This window comes from Artibeus jamaicensis, unplaced genomic scaffold (genome assembly GCF_021234435.1).
Source record: "Artibeus jamaicensis isolate MK-2021 breed Jamaican fruit bat unplaced genomic scaffold, CSHL_Jam_final contig_685, whole genome shotgun sequence".
Classification (NCBI taxonomy): domain Eukaryota; kingdom Metazoa; phylum Chordata; class Mammalia; order Chiroptera; family Phyllostomidae; genus Artibeus; species Artibeus jamaicensis.
The window spans coordinates 682608-697777 of record NW_026521924.1 but is presented as its reverse complement, the minus strand read 5'-3'; the positions used below and the strand labels follow the sequence as shown (position 1 = coordinate 697777).

The 15170-nt window shown below is 37.4% G+C and overlaps 1 protein-coding gene across 1 annotated transcript in view; it reads left to right on the top strand.

Annotated features, from left to right (window-relative positions):
- The window catches only part of MACROD2 (mono-ADP ribosylhydrolase 2), a 2162759-nt gene that overhangs the window by 2134960 nt on the left and 12629 nt on the right, over positions 1-15170 (top strand). The window lies entirely within an intron of this gene.

The window sequence follows — 15170 nt, the reverse complement described above, 5'->3', positions numbered from 1 at the left end:
TGTAGTACTCCATTGTGTAAATGTGTTACAATTTTTTTATCCAGTCATTTATTGCTGGGAACTTAGGTTGCTTCCAACACTTGTCTATTGTGCTGCTATGAACATTGGGGTGCATAGATTCTTTTGAATTGAAGTTTCAGGATTTTTAGGGTATGATACCAGCAGTGGAACTGCCAGGTCAAAAGGCAGTTCCACTTTTAGTTTTCTGAGGAAATCCCATACTGTTTTCCACAGTGGCTGCACCAGTCTACCTTTTCACCAACAGTGTACTAGAGTTCCCTTTTCTCCACAATCTCACCAGCACTTGTTTGTTGATTTGCTTATGATGGCCATTCTGACCAGTGTAAAGTGATGTCTCATTGTGGTTTTAATTTGTACCACTCTCATGGCTAATGATGTAAGCATCCTTTACATGTCTGTGGACCTTCTGTATGTCCTCCTTGGAGAAGTGTCTGTTCAGGTCCTTTTGTCCGTTTTTAATTGGGTTATTTGTCTTCCTGGAGTGGAGTCATAAGAATTCTTTATATATTTTGCAGATCAAACCCTTGTCCAAGGTATCATTTGCAAATATGTTTTCCCATACAGTTGGTTCCCTTTTCATTTTGTTGATGTTTTCTTTAGCAGTGAAGAAACTCTTTATATTAATGAAGTCTCACTTATTTATTCTTTCCTATATGTCCCTTGTTCTAGAGGACATATCAGTAAAAATATTGCTGCATGGAATATCTGAGATTTTTTTTGCCAATGTTCTCCTCTAGGACTCTATGATGTCACAACTAATATTTAAGTCTTTTATCCATCTTGAGTTTATTTTTGTGTATGGCGTAAGTTGGTGATGAAGTTTCTTGTAGCTGTACATATCTCCCAACACCACTTGTTGAAGAGGCTATTTTTACTCTAGTTTATGCATCTTCCCCCTTTGTCGAATATTACCTGACCATAGAGACTTGGGTTTATTTCTGGGCTCTCAATTCTGTTCCATTGATCTATGTGTTCTTATGCCAATACAAGACTATTTTTATTACTGTGGCTTTGTAATATAGTTTGATGCCAAGTAGAGTGATCCCTTCTACTTTGTTCTTCTTTATCAAAATTGCTGTGGTTATTCAGGGTCATTTATGGATCCATATACATTTTTGAAATGTTTGTTTTTTATCTGTGAAATATATCATTGGTATTTTAATAGGGATTGCATTAAATCTAGAAATCGCTTTGGGTAGTATGGACATCTTGATGATGTTAATTCTTCCAATCCATGAACACGGTGTATGCTTCCATTTATTTATGTCTTCCTTAATTTCTTTCTTCAGTGTTGTGTAGTTTTCTGAGTACAGGTCTTTTACCCCCTTGGCTAGGTTTATTCCTAGGTACTTTATTTTTCTTGCTGGTATAGCAAATGAGAATTTTTCTTTAATTTCTGTTTCTGATATTTTATTGTTGGTATGCAAAAATTCTTTTAATTTCTGAATATTGACTTTATATCCTGCTGTTTTACCAAATTCACTTGTTAGGTTGAGTAGTCTTTTGGTGGAGTCTATGGGATTTTCTATGTATACTATCATGTCATCTGCAAACAATGACAGTTTTACTTCCTCCTTTTCAATTTGCATGCCTTTTATTTCTTTTTGTGCTGTGACTAGGACTTCTAATACTATGTTGAATAGGAGTGGTGAAAGCAGGCATCCTTGTCTTGTTCCTGATCTTTGTGGGAAAGCTTTTTGCTTTTGCCCATTGAGTATGATGTTGGCTGTAGGCCTCTCATATATGGCCTTTAGTATATTGAGGAATTCTCCCTCTATTCCCACTTTGCTGAGTGTTTTTTATCATAAATGAGTGTTGTACCTTATCAAAAGCTTTTTCCGCATCTATTATTATGATCATGTGGTTTTTGTCTTTGCTTTTGTTTATGTGATGTATTACATTTATTAATTTGCAAAGATTGTACCATCCTTGCATCCCTGGGGTAAATCCCACTTGGTCATGGTGTATGATCTTTTTAATGTATTGTTGGATGTGGTTTGCCAACATTTTGTTGAGGATTTTAGTGTCTATGTTCATCAGCGATATTGGCCTATAGTTTTCTTTCTTTGTTGTGTCTTTATCTGGTTTTGGTTTTAGGATGATTCTGGCTTCATAAAAAGACTTTAGGAGTCTCTTCTCTTCTTGAATTTTTTGGAGTAGTATGTGAAGGACAAGGGTTAGCTCTTCCTTAAATGTTTTGTAAAATTCTCCTGTGAAACTGTCCAATCCAGGGCTTCTGTGTGCCAGGAACTTTTTGGTTACTGCTTTGATTTCACCAGCTGTCATCAGTCTGTTCAGGCTTTTTGCTTCTTCATTCAGTTTTGGAAGATTATATGTTTCTAGAAATTTGTCCATTTCACCCAAGTTTTCAAATTTCTTGGCATATAGTTACTCATAGTAATTTCTTACAATCCTTTGTATTTCTGTGGTATCACTTGTAATATCTCCTGTTTCATTTCTGATATTATTTATTTGGGTCTTCTCTCTTTTTCTCTTGATGAGTCTGCCTGAAGGCTTGTTCATTTTGTTTGTCTTTTCAAAGAACTAGCTCCTGGATTTATTGATCTTTTGAATTGTTCTTTTAACCTCTATGTCATTTAATTCTGCTCTGATCTTAGTTATTTCCTTCCTTCTAGTTGCTCTGGGCTCTGTTTGCTGTTGTTCCTCTAGTTCTTATAGATGAAAGGTTGGTTGTTTATCTGAAATGTTTCTATCTTTTTTAGGTAGGCCTGTATTGCTATGAACATCCCTCTCTAATACAGGACTGCCTTCACTATGTTCTATATGCTGTGGACTATTGTGAGTTCATTTGCATTTGTTTCCAGAAATTTTTTATTTCTTCCTTGATATCATTATTAATCCATTCATTATTTAATAGCACAGCACTCAATCTCCATGGATTTGAGTGATTTTGAGTTTTTTTCCTTGAGGTTGATTTCTAGTTTTAGGCCCTTATAGTCTGAGAAAATTCTTGATATGATTTTAGTTTTCTCAAATTTGTTGAGACCTGTTTTTTGTCTCATAATATTATCTATCTTTGAAAATGTTCCATGTGCATTTGAAATGCATGTGTATTTTGCTTCTTTGGGATGAAAGTTTTAATATATATAATCGGTTAAGTCCTAGGACATTGTTCTGTGCTGCAATATCCTTGTTATTTTGTTTGGAAGATCTATTCATTTTTGATAGTGGGTGTTACTATCCCCTAGTATAAATGTGTTGCTGTCACAATTTTTCTTGAAGTCCTCCAAGATTTTCCTTATATATTTGGGTGTTCCTATGTTGAGTGCATATATGTTTATAATGTTTATGTCTTCTTGATGGAGTCTTCTCTTGAGTATTCTCAAGTGTCCTCTGTGTCTCTTTTTATGGCCTTTGTTTTGAAGCCTATTTGGTCTGATACAAATATTGCTACCCAAGCTCTTTTTCCTATCCATTTCCTTGGGAATATTTTTTTTTCAACCCTTCACTTTCAGTCTGTGTAGGTCTTTTGTTCTGAAGTGGGTCATATGTTTGGGTCATGTTTTGTTATCCATTCAGCTACCCTATGTTTCTTGATTGGAGCATTTAATCCATGAACATTTATGATTATTATTGATAGTTATTAAGAACCACACCTAAAACAAAAGCCAACTAAGAGGACAGCTAGATCAGGAGCAAAACCATAGGAATGAAGATCACGTGGAGGGTTGGCAACAGGGCAGTGGGAGAAGTAGAAGGGGGGAGAAGGTACAGAAAATAAGTAGCATAGAAGGTAGGTAGAAAATAGATAGGGGGAGGGCAAGAATAGTATGGGAAATATAGAATCTAAAGAACTTGAGACACGTGGACATAAACTAAAGGGGGGAATGTGAGGGAGGGGTGTGCAGGGTGGAGGGGAGTGAAGGGGGAAAATAGAATAACTGTAATGGCATAATTAATAAAATATATTTTTAAAAGATTATTAATGATAGGTACTTATTCATTTTTCTTCTTTGTACCTGTGTTCCTCTCTCTCTCTCTCACTTTTTTTCCTCTTCTTATATCAGTTCCTTAAGCATGTCTTACAGTGCTGGTTTGGTGGAGGCATATTCTTTCAGCCTTTTTTTGTCTCAGAAAATCCTCCATTCACCTTCCATTTTAATTGAGAGCCTTTCTGGGTAGAGTAGTGTTGGTTCCAGGCCTTTGTTTTTCATTACTTGGAATATTCCTTGCCATTCCCTTCTATCTTGCAGTGTTTCTGTTGAGTAATCAGCTGCTAGCCTTATTAGAGTTCTTCTATATGTTACTTCTTATTTCTCCCTTGCTACTATTAAGATTCTCTCTTTGTCTTTAAAACTTGGCATTTTAATTATGATGTGCTTTGGAGTAGGCCTCTTTGGATTCATCTTGATCGGGACCCTCTGTGCTTCCTGAACTTACATGATTTTTCACCTCTTTAGGTTCAGGAAATATCCTGTCATTTTTTTCAAACAAACTTTCTATCCCTTGCTCCTTTTCTTCTCCTTCTGGTATTACTATGATTCAAATGTGGCATTTCATGTTGTCTTACAGTTCCCTTAAGCTAGCTTCATATATTTTTTTTCTTTTTGTGTGCAGCTGCTCTACCCGGGTATTTCTTTCTACTATGTCTTCCATCTCACTAATTCAGTCCTCTGCTTCTTCCAGACTGCTCATGTATTCATTCTAGTGTATATTTTTATTTCAGATATTGTATTCTTCATTTATTCTTGGTTCTTATTTATATTTTTTATTTTTTCATACTGTTGTAGTTCGTGCTCAGTTCCTTGTAGTTGTCAGTGAGTTCCTTGAGCATCTTTATAATCATTCTTTTGAATTCTACATCTGATCGCTTGCCTTCATGTGACTCTTTTTGTTTGTTTCTGTGATTCTGGATGCTCTGCTTTGCCAGCTGTCTTCATAGTGTGAACTCTGTAGTAGGAATTCTGTGGGACTCAGTGCTGCAGCCTCTTTTCTCTCCTTGTCTGGATGCTCTAGGATTGCCCTTTCTTCTGGTTGAGTGGACTCTCTTATTGTACTTGGGCTTTACCTGTTGGTGGCCCTTTTGTCGGCTGGTTCTCTGCTCCAGCAGGTTAACTGGTATTCACAGCTCCCACTTTGTTTTGTTTGCTGCTCAAAGTAAAATTTGTATCAGCTGTTAGAGTTTGCCTTCTGACTTCTTTCTGAATCTGTTTTTTTCACAACTCCAGGTCTTATTTTCTTACACTTGGGAAAAAAAGCCTTGTCCTGGTTTTAAACCTGCAAAGTGGGTTTTGCTGGTCTTCCCATATGCTGTAGGACAAGAGGGGCTGGGCTCCATTTTTTCCTTTCATATGGTTCCACAAGGATGGTGACTCAGTCTAGGCTACAGTAATCACAGGTGCCCCGTTTCCAGCCCAGGACCTCAGTCCACTGTGCAGCCAGCACTGTCCACTCTGAGCATGTGTGCCAGGCAGGCGCCTATAATCCATCTCATTGTGCAACCCTTTGAGTGGGAGCAAATCACACCTCTCCTCCTCCCTCTTTGTTGGCCCGGATATGCACATGTGCACAAAATCCTTCAGGGGTGCTCAGTTCCCCTGTTGAAAGGAGTCTCTCTGGGCACTGCTACCTCTCCAAGCCCCTGCCACCTGCTTTGATCAATCTGTGAGGTGACTTCAGTAGGAGAAAATTGCACCCCCACTCCTCCCATGCTTGCCCAGCCACCATGCATGCAAAGTCCTTACACAATGCCTGAGGTCCTCTTTTGAGGGAAGTTCCCTTGGGTGCAGTGGCTGTTCCTAACACATGCCAGCTTTCCAAACAGATCAACTTTCTGACCAGCCTAGAGTCTATCCTGGTTACAGCAAGTCATAGCCCATCTTTTCTCCCATATTCAGGTGTTACCTAGCTCCCCAATTTCTCTGGTACTGTCCCAGCCAGTGACCACCACTCCAGCCAGGGTACACCACTAGCAGAGTGTCCTTTTATTCCCTCAGTTACTTACTGCCTTTTTATCCCCTCAATGATTTTATACATCCAGGTCTCTTCTGGCACGTCTATGACTTCCCCACTCTGGAAAGGGAGGGAACCACTGAGGTGCAATCACTAACCCAGCTCTCCTCCAAAGCTCCTATGACTGCTGTGGTCTCCAGAGCAGGGCCTAGGGACCATCCCTTCAGCCTACAAAATCCCCTGGCTATCCAATTTTATGCATCCTCTGCAACCTTTGGCTTCCAAATTTCATATCAGCTGGGATTCTGCTGACCCTGTTCTTCAGATCGGCTATGTGTTCCAGTTGAGTACTCAAGCAGGCGGGTTCAGCTTCCTCCTACCTTGCCACCATCTTTTCTATTCACCATCTGTAGTTCTAAAGACAGTTTAGGTCATGTAAAAATTAACACATTTATTCAAATGTATTAAAAATTAGGCACCAATCAAGTTCATGATTTATAGCTATAATTGATATTGTTACCTAACTAAAGTGGAGGCCTGGCTGTCTGCCAGTACCATCAGGCAAATTCCAGAGGCAGAGCTTGATGAGAAACAAAAAAGATCTTCAGTTTTGCACAATCTGGGAGCATGGCATTCTTGTTTCAAAAGCTCACTCCCTCTGGAAACCCAGAAGAAAGCCCACCCCTCAGCCAGACCAGAACCAAAGGCAACACCCAGAATTCCTTTTCCTATTCCAAGTAGCATCCTTTGAGAGCTACAGGCAGCTGCTGAGCCATTATCCAGGTGGCTTACTTGTTCCTGGTTGCTTTCCAATGCAACCAATGGCCACGCGGCTTCAGGGCCACAAGTTCCCACAAATGCACTGGCCAGTATGTTCACCAGGTAGGCAAGATAGTGTCCCTTTCTTCCCTTGGGATTAAATCAGTTTTTAGGTATAAGAGGGGCCAGGTGCGTCCTCAACATGCCTAAACTTCCATGTATTCTGGGAGGATCCAATTCCTCCTTTCTTTCAGGCTAGACTGAAAAATTTCATACAGTACCTCCCCCTGCTGCCATTTCAACCTCTAGGGCGCATGTGCCTGCCTTTCCCCAGTCCCACTCCCAATCATGTACCAGAAGGAAGTGGGAGGGCTTTTCCCCTTATCCAATTGACTCACTAACCTTGCACATGCTCAGTGTAATGCTTGCTCTTCCCACCATCTTGCCCAGGGGTGGAAGATTTGTCACCAGAAGCAGGACAGGCCTGCTCTGAGGTGGAGCATTCACAAGGCACTAACTGGGTTACCTGGATAATGTAGTCTTGACTACTGCCACCAGTGGTTCACCATCCCCTCCTGCATTCCCTCCTTTCTCCCCAAGGTCTGGCCAGGTTATTGGTATCAATCACTATGGGACAAAATTTAGAAGCAATTAAAAATGTATTATCAAGTATTTTAGCTTTGCCCAAATATTGCTACGTAACAAACCATCTTCAATCTCTGGAACTTAGAACATCACCTATTCTTTTGTTCATGGATATAAGGGTCAACCACATCCTCTGGTCCAGGAAAGAGGTCAGGCTGTGAGTTGAGTTCAGGTTTCATCTTCCTTGGATCAACTATTCCATAAAGAATGTACTTCCTGGGGTGAAGGGCAGGAGCTCAAGAGGACAAGCCTCAACTCTAAAAATTTATTTTAAGGTTCTGTTTAACTAACTTCTGCTAATATCCTACTGGCCAAAGCAAATTCCATGGACAAGCCAATGTCGAGGGACAATGTAGTGGACTCCTATATGGATAGAAGATAGGAAGAGAGCATTGCTGGATAATTACCTAATTCATTACATTAATAGTAAAGTTGGAACATAGATATGGCAAAAGTTTTGAAGATGGTTCAAAAATTTTTCTTTAAGTCAACACCACTTTAATGCAATACAATTGAATCCAGACAGGCCCTGCTGTCTACAGCGGTCATGACACCTATAAAAATTACATTCTGATAAATAATTGTTTGTAATTCTGTTTGTTGCATGGAATTTTTTTTTCAATTCAAATCAGAAAAGAAAAACTTGATGTTCCCCTAACATCTCTCCATGTTTATGTAATTAAAAATCCGGTTAGTTGCATTTCATGTGCATCTTCCTACCTTTTCTTTTCTTGTTTTCTCTTCAAAGATTTTATTTATTTTTTTTAGAGAGAGGAGAAGGGAGGAAAAAGGAGAGGGAGAGAAATATCAGTGTGTGGTTGCCTTTTGCTCACCCCTCACTAGGGACATGACCTGCAACCCAGGCATGTGCCCTAGCTGGAAACTGAACCCGTGACCTTTGGTTCACAGGCTGGTGTTCAATGCACTGAGCCACACCAGCCAAGCCAGTATCTTTTCTTTGTGAGAAGACCTGCTTAGTTTATTACATTTTATGTAACGAAACTGATTTATAAAAGAATACCGTAATCAAGACTTTGAGGAGAACAGTTATAGTTGGTAAATTAAAATGAAAATAGTACTGAATGTCCCAGACTCTATTTCAGTATCTTCTTTTAACCTCCCGCTGAGAACCCTAAAAGGCACCTCTTGTTTGTGTTTCAAGCAGCAGCAATCAAAATGGGGGGAGGGACAGGCAAACTGAAATGAATAAGCTGTAGAGGCAGTTTTTGTTTTGATCAGATTCTATTATCTAAGTGAAATGGACTCATTTCTCTGAAGTACTTAGTTGCATTGCTCAGCAGGGGAGAAACCATTAAGATAATACTAGTTCCATACATGTCAGGGTAACAAATGTCTGTCACTCTTCTTTCTCTTTCCCAAAACACCACAGACACACACACACACACACACACCTGCACACACACTGATACCCCCACACACTCATATTTTTACATGCATACAAGCAAGCACATTCGTATTCACATAAGTATGCCACTACATGCACATACACTCATTCATTCATACCATATATACACACATATATGCATGCATCATGCACTCTCATAATATTAAATAAATGAATAATGTCTACCAGATATACTTAGAGAATCTTTGAAGGCAGATCTAACAAACTATGCCTCACTCTGCTCCTAAAATATAGCAATGTCCAAAGAGCTACAACCTTGATTTCTTCATTTTTCTCTCTATTACAGATCTCAAACCTGCCATTGCATCTCATACTAATCTGTTCCAATGTGGTGGTGCAACTGAGAGTTCTCATATGACTATATTGTGTTACAAAATAGTTAGGCTGAAAAAGCAAAACTTAGGAGAGCAACATAAATATTTACTACTCTCTGGTTTGCCTTTCAGGTTATACTTTTTTCAACTTCTTCCTTCCTCTCTCACCCAGCTCTTAAAAGTGTTTTGTATGCTGCTTCATTTTCATTGAGCATTGTTTAATGGACTAACATTCTGACTATTACACAGAAAGTTTTCTTTGATGTCAAAGAAATTCTTCCATAGTAATATCACCAGGGTTATTATCATTGGTTATAATGATTTTGAAAGCAATTTCCTGGAAGAATCAGCCACAAGTACTTCTAGATCCTACCATTACAAAAACACAAACCTGAGGAGAAAGTCCAATAAGTAATGTTTAAATAGTGTTAGGTCAATTAATTTTCATTTTACAGTCATCATGGGTTACAACAATAACAATAATGTCACATGTTAACTAGTTCTCATGGTTTCCCAGACAGACAAGAAGTTAGAACATTTTATACTCATTTTAATACTGAAAAAGGCACAGCTTTTAAATATTATAAGATTTGGTAAAAATAATTCAGAACATTAAGTGACCAACCAGGATGTCCTCTTTTGTGACATTACCTGTGTCTTTTTTGTGTGTGTGTTGGGTTTACTGTGTTTTTGATGTTATTTTGTATTTCGCCTTTTAATGTATTAGCACAAAGTCCTTTGTAAATGACCTATATTGTTAATGTACTCTTACACTGGCTTATTTTGCACACTCTTACTGGTGTTTTGATAAACCAATGATGCTGATTAATGTCTTCCAAATTTTTAGTCTTTTCCTAATGGTTAGTGCTTTGCAATGTGAAGGCCTTTTTTCTGTTACCTTTCACAGTTAGTTTTATAATCTATTCAGAATTTATCTGGCGTGTGGTGAAAACTATTCCTTCAGAGTAGGTCTATTGATTATCAATTTCACTTTGTTCCCTGAAAACGTTTTAAATTAAACGTTTATTTTAAATTAAAACTTAAAAGAATTTTTGTACCTAACAAAAACTTAACTTTTTAGGCACAAAATTTATATTGGATATTTTTTCTTTTGGCACTTTCAAGATGTCATTGCATTGTCTCTGGCTTCTATTATTTTTGTTGAAAAGTTATCTATCAGTCCTATCGTTACTATTTTTAAAATTAATAAATTTTTGTTTACTAAATAAACTTATGTTCTTAAACCTTGATTTTCAGCCATTTTACATAGATTAACTTCAGTGGAGTATGCTCTATATTAATCTTGCTCGTGGATCATAAAATTTTTTAAACATGATTTGACATCTTCTAGTAATTTGGGAAAAAATATCAGCGATTATATTTTAAAATACTGATTTTGCCAGATTATGTATAGCTTAGACCCTATCTTATATGTTTAGTAACTCCTTTTAGTCTTTTTTTAAACTGTACTTTGTTTATTTTTCTTTTAACCTAACTTTCAGTGTACTAATTCTTTCTTTGACTGTGTCTAATTGCTGCCAAATCCACCTATTGAATTTTTAACTTCAACTCTTTTATATTTTTTGCTTTTAAAATTTGCATCTGACTTTTTTAATAGTTTCCATTTATCTGACCAACTTCTCTGTTATAAAACATTTTTATTTTGGAATTTTATTCTTTAACACATTAATCATTTTGAAGTTGTATCTGTAATATCTGGATCTCTACAATGTCTTTGTTATCTTATTGTCTCAATTTTAAGTGATTCATTCTGATTATTTTGAAATGCCAGGTAATTTTTTTTTAATGCAGGACACTAAACTCTGTGTAAAATGTTGTACTGCTAACTTGAGCTCAGGGTAGTTTGACATTTTCCCAGAAAGGATTTATTTTTGCTTTTGAAAATCAGGTAAGACAGAGCAGAGAACTCTAACATATTAGGAACTAAATTGATTAGAAGTTGGGCTTCAGTTTTTTTCTTTGTTTGTGGAGGGGTTTTTTTCTTTTGTATTTTTTGTTTTTGTTTTGAAGTTGATCAGAGACCTTTATTCTGATCATTACTCATTAAGCATTAAGCAACCTACACAAAACATTTTCTTTATCTTGCCCCAAGTAGCAGCAGCTGCATCCAGGCCTAAAATAGAAGGCACAGATAGTAGAAGACCTTGTAGAAAAAAGCCAGCAGGTAGTATCTCTGCTTATTCTGGCTTAGGTGAAGGTAGAACAGGAAAGTGTATAAGAACAATATTTCAAAGATTCTGTTGTTCAAAGCTGAGACCTTCAAGAGAGAAGCTAGCTAAAAGATACAAAACTGCCCAGCTCAGCAATCTGAAGAAACCAGGCTGATGAACTTCACTTTTTTTAAAGAGCTGGTCTTTTTCAAGTTCACCCTTGGCCCCAAAGTCTAACCCTTCAAGAAACTCCACAGAAAACTCAAAGTACTTATCAGGACACCTTTTTCTTGGTGGGCTTTGTCCTTAAATTTTGCCCCTCCCTACTGTCCCACTGCTCCTAATGTCTTAAGATTTCTGGAGGTTCTGATCAACTTCTTGGAACATGCGGAGTGTCACACTATTTTGTGCCTCTTCAAGAGTGTGTGCATTGATGACTCTCTGGTGCATTGACATGTTGTCTTACATAACCTTCCCAGTGTTTCTAGCTATTCTTGGTAAGAGGGTTAGGCTACATCGTTGTAGTCCACTTTAGGCAGAAAGTCCTTTCTCAATGTGATTTAAATTTGTGTTTCCTTCATTATTAACAAAGTGAGTCATGTATTCACATGACTACAGGCCATTTCTGTTTATTTTTTAATGAATAATTATTAAAATTCTTGCTCAGTTTTCTATAAGATTCTTGATCTTTTCATCTCTATTTTTAGATTTCTTTATTTATTAAAGATATTAACATTTTGTCTATGATAAAAGGTATATATATTTTTCTCAATTGTAACCTCTCTTATTTTATTTTTAATATTTGTTTATTTTTAGAGAGGGGAAGGGAGAGAGAAGGAGAGGGAAAGAAACATCAATGTGTGGTTGCCTCTCAAGTACCCCCTACTGGGGACAAGCACACAACCCAGGCATGTGCCCTGACTGGGAATCAAACCAGCAACCCTTTGGTTCTCAGGCTGGCACTCAATCCACTGTCCCACACCATGCAGGGCAACCTTTCTTTTTTCAAACATTGCTTATGGTATTTTTTCATGCAAAATTTATTATGTTTAGATAAGATTAAATAGTTCTATTTTTTGGTTATTCTGTGTTTTGAAGGAAAATTAGCGAAGATTTTCTTCTTTCAGGCTTAGAGAAATTCATCGATGTTTTCTACTATAATTATGTCTTTAAGGAATAGGTTGTTCAAAGACAAATACCATATGATCTCACCTTTAACAGGAAGCTAAACAACAAAACAAACAAGCAAGCAAAATAAAAACAAAGATACAGAAACAGAAAACAGGGAGACAGAGACCAGTGGGGAGAGGGGAGGGAATTTCAGGGGAAATAGGGGAGGGATTAAGAGGAACAAGTATAAAGGACACATGGACAATAAGGGGGGTGGAAACAGGAGGGAGGTGGGGAGCACAGGGTGGGGTGGGCTGGGATGGGAGTAATAGACAGAAAACTGTACTTGAAAATAATTGAATAAAAACACTTCATTTGGGAAAAAAAGGAATAGGTTGATGACTAATTGAAAAAATATCTCTTTCTAGCATTGGTACAGTGAGAAAGGATATGATACAGTGTTAAGTCCAGTTGGAACTTTCAAGTCTTCTTTTCCCTTTTTATCCACAGGAACTAACAAAAAAAAAAAAAAACTCATGGACACACTTATTTCATGTTGTTCTGGAAGGGCTTGGGAGGCAATGAGTCTTTTTTTTTTCCTATCTGTGTTGTGCTTTTCCTAACTTCTATTATCAGTGTCACTTCTATATTGATAACTTTCAAATATGTACACATTTAATGCATTTTTCCCCTCAGCACTGAGTGCAGAAACCTGTTTGGAATTTCCACTAAAATAACCCAGCACTTCAGACTTCAAATCTAAAATGACTTTCTTCATCTTCCTCAAACCTGCTTGTTTTATTTGTCTTCAAGTACTGTCAGCTCTACCATCCATCTACCCAGGCTCAGAAACTGGTCACCTTTGAGTTATGCTTCTTGATTTTCAGTAAATCATTACAAGAGTGAAAGTTCTATCTTTGCACGTATTTTCCTTTGAAGAAATTATAAACCATACCTTTTCCATCCTTGCTTCATTCTCACCCAAAGGCACATGAAATTGAATATAGTGCAGGCTCAGTAATACTCATGTAATAAAAATAAATTTAATCTTCTGCTTAAAAAATTACAGAAATAACTAAATAAAATTATAGATTTCCTAGCACATTATCTGTATGTGTATTTGTATTTTTAAAATATATTTTATTGATTATGCTGTTACAGTTGTCCCATCCCCCCCCTTCATTCCCCTTCACCCTGTACACCCCCTCCCACCTGCATTCCCCCCTTTAGTTTATACCCATGGATGATTATATATATAAGTTCTTTGACTTCTGTTTCCTATAATATTCTTAATCTCCCCCTGTCTATTTTCTACCTACCATTTGTGCTACTTATTTTCTGTAACTCCCCCCCCCACCTTCCCACTCCACTGCTGATAACCCTCCATGTGATCTCCATTTCTATGATTCTGTTCCTATTCTAGTTGTTTGCTTACTTTGTTTTTGTTTTTTAGGTTCGGTTGTTAGTAGCTGTGAGTTTGTTGTCATTTTACTGTTAATATTTTTTATCTTCTTTTTCTTAGATAAGTCCTTTTAACATTTCATGTAATAAGGGCTGGGTGGTGATAAACTCCTTTAACTTGACCTTATCTAGGAAGCACTTTATCTGCCCTTCCATTCTAAATAATAGCTTTGCTGAATAATCTTGGATGTAGGTCCTTCCTTGCCTTTCATGACTTGTAATACTTCTTTCTAGCTCCTTCTTGCCTGCAAGGTCTCTTTCGAGAAATCAGCAGGTAGTCTCATGGGCACTCCTTTGTAGGTAATGCCCTCCTTTCCTCTTTCTGCTTTCAAGATTCTCTCATTATCTTTAATCTTGGGTAACAATGATGATGTTCCTTAGTGTGTTTCTTCTTGAATCCATTTTTTGGGGGACTCTGTGAGCTTCCTGGACTTCCTGAAAGTCTATTTCCTTTTTCAGATTGGTGAAGTTCTTCTTCATTATTTGTTCAAATAAGTTTTCAATTTCTTGCTCCTCCTCGTCTCCCTCTGGTACCTCTATAATTTGGATGTTGGAGCATTTAAAGTTGTCCTGGAGGTTCCTAAGCCTCTGCTCACTTTTTTTTAATACTTGTTTCTTCATTCTGTTCTGGTTGAATGTTTCTTTCTTTCTTCTTTTCCAAATTGTTGATTTGAGTCCCGGTTTTCTTCCCTTCACTATTGGTTCACTGTACATTTTCCTTTATTTCATTTTTCATAGCCTTCACCTTTTCCTCTATTTTGTGACCATATTCAACCAATTCTGTGACCATCCTGATTTCCAAATGCTCTGGTTCTCCAAGTTGTGAAAACATAACTAAGAAGTAGAGCATATTAACTACCAGGAAAGTTTCTCACAATAAAAAAAATTCCTTTACTCCTCCATGTAAGGATGTAATATAGCTTCAGTCAGAGTGAATGGGTGACACACCTTTCAAAACCATGCAAATGGACAACAATCACGACGGAAATTAACTAAAGACTGGGTTCTCAGCAGTCCCAAATGGCAGCATCTGAGAGGTTTCCTAGAGAAGCAACTAAGCCATTCACTTGTAGGGGAAAAAAGAAAAAAACTCACTGCCAGGAGAATGGATGTTTCTGCTTTGCTTCCAGGTGTGCCTAGGGCAAAGTAGGCTTTCTTTTTTCCTCTCTCTTCAAAGGTTAAGCTACATAAACTCACACATATACAAATTTTTCTAAATTTAAATTGTAGGTTGTTCTGATTAAACCAAGTTTCCCTGCTTTCATGCTACCAGATTTCTAATTTTAAAAAATGTGCACATATGTGTACATGTGATTATCTCACAAATTAGAAAATGTTCAAGATGGCAAG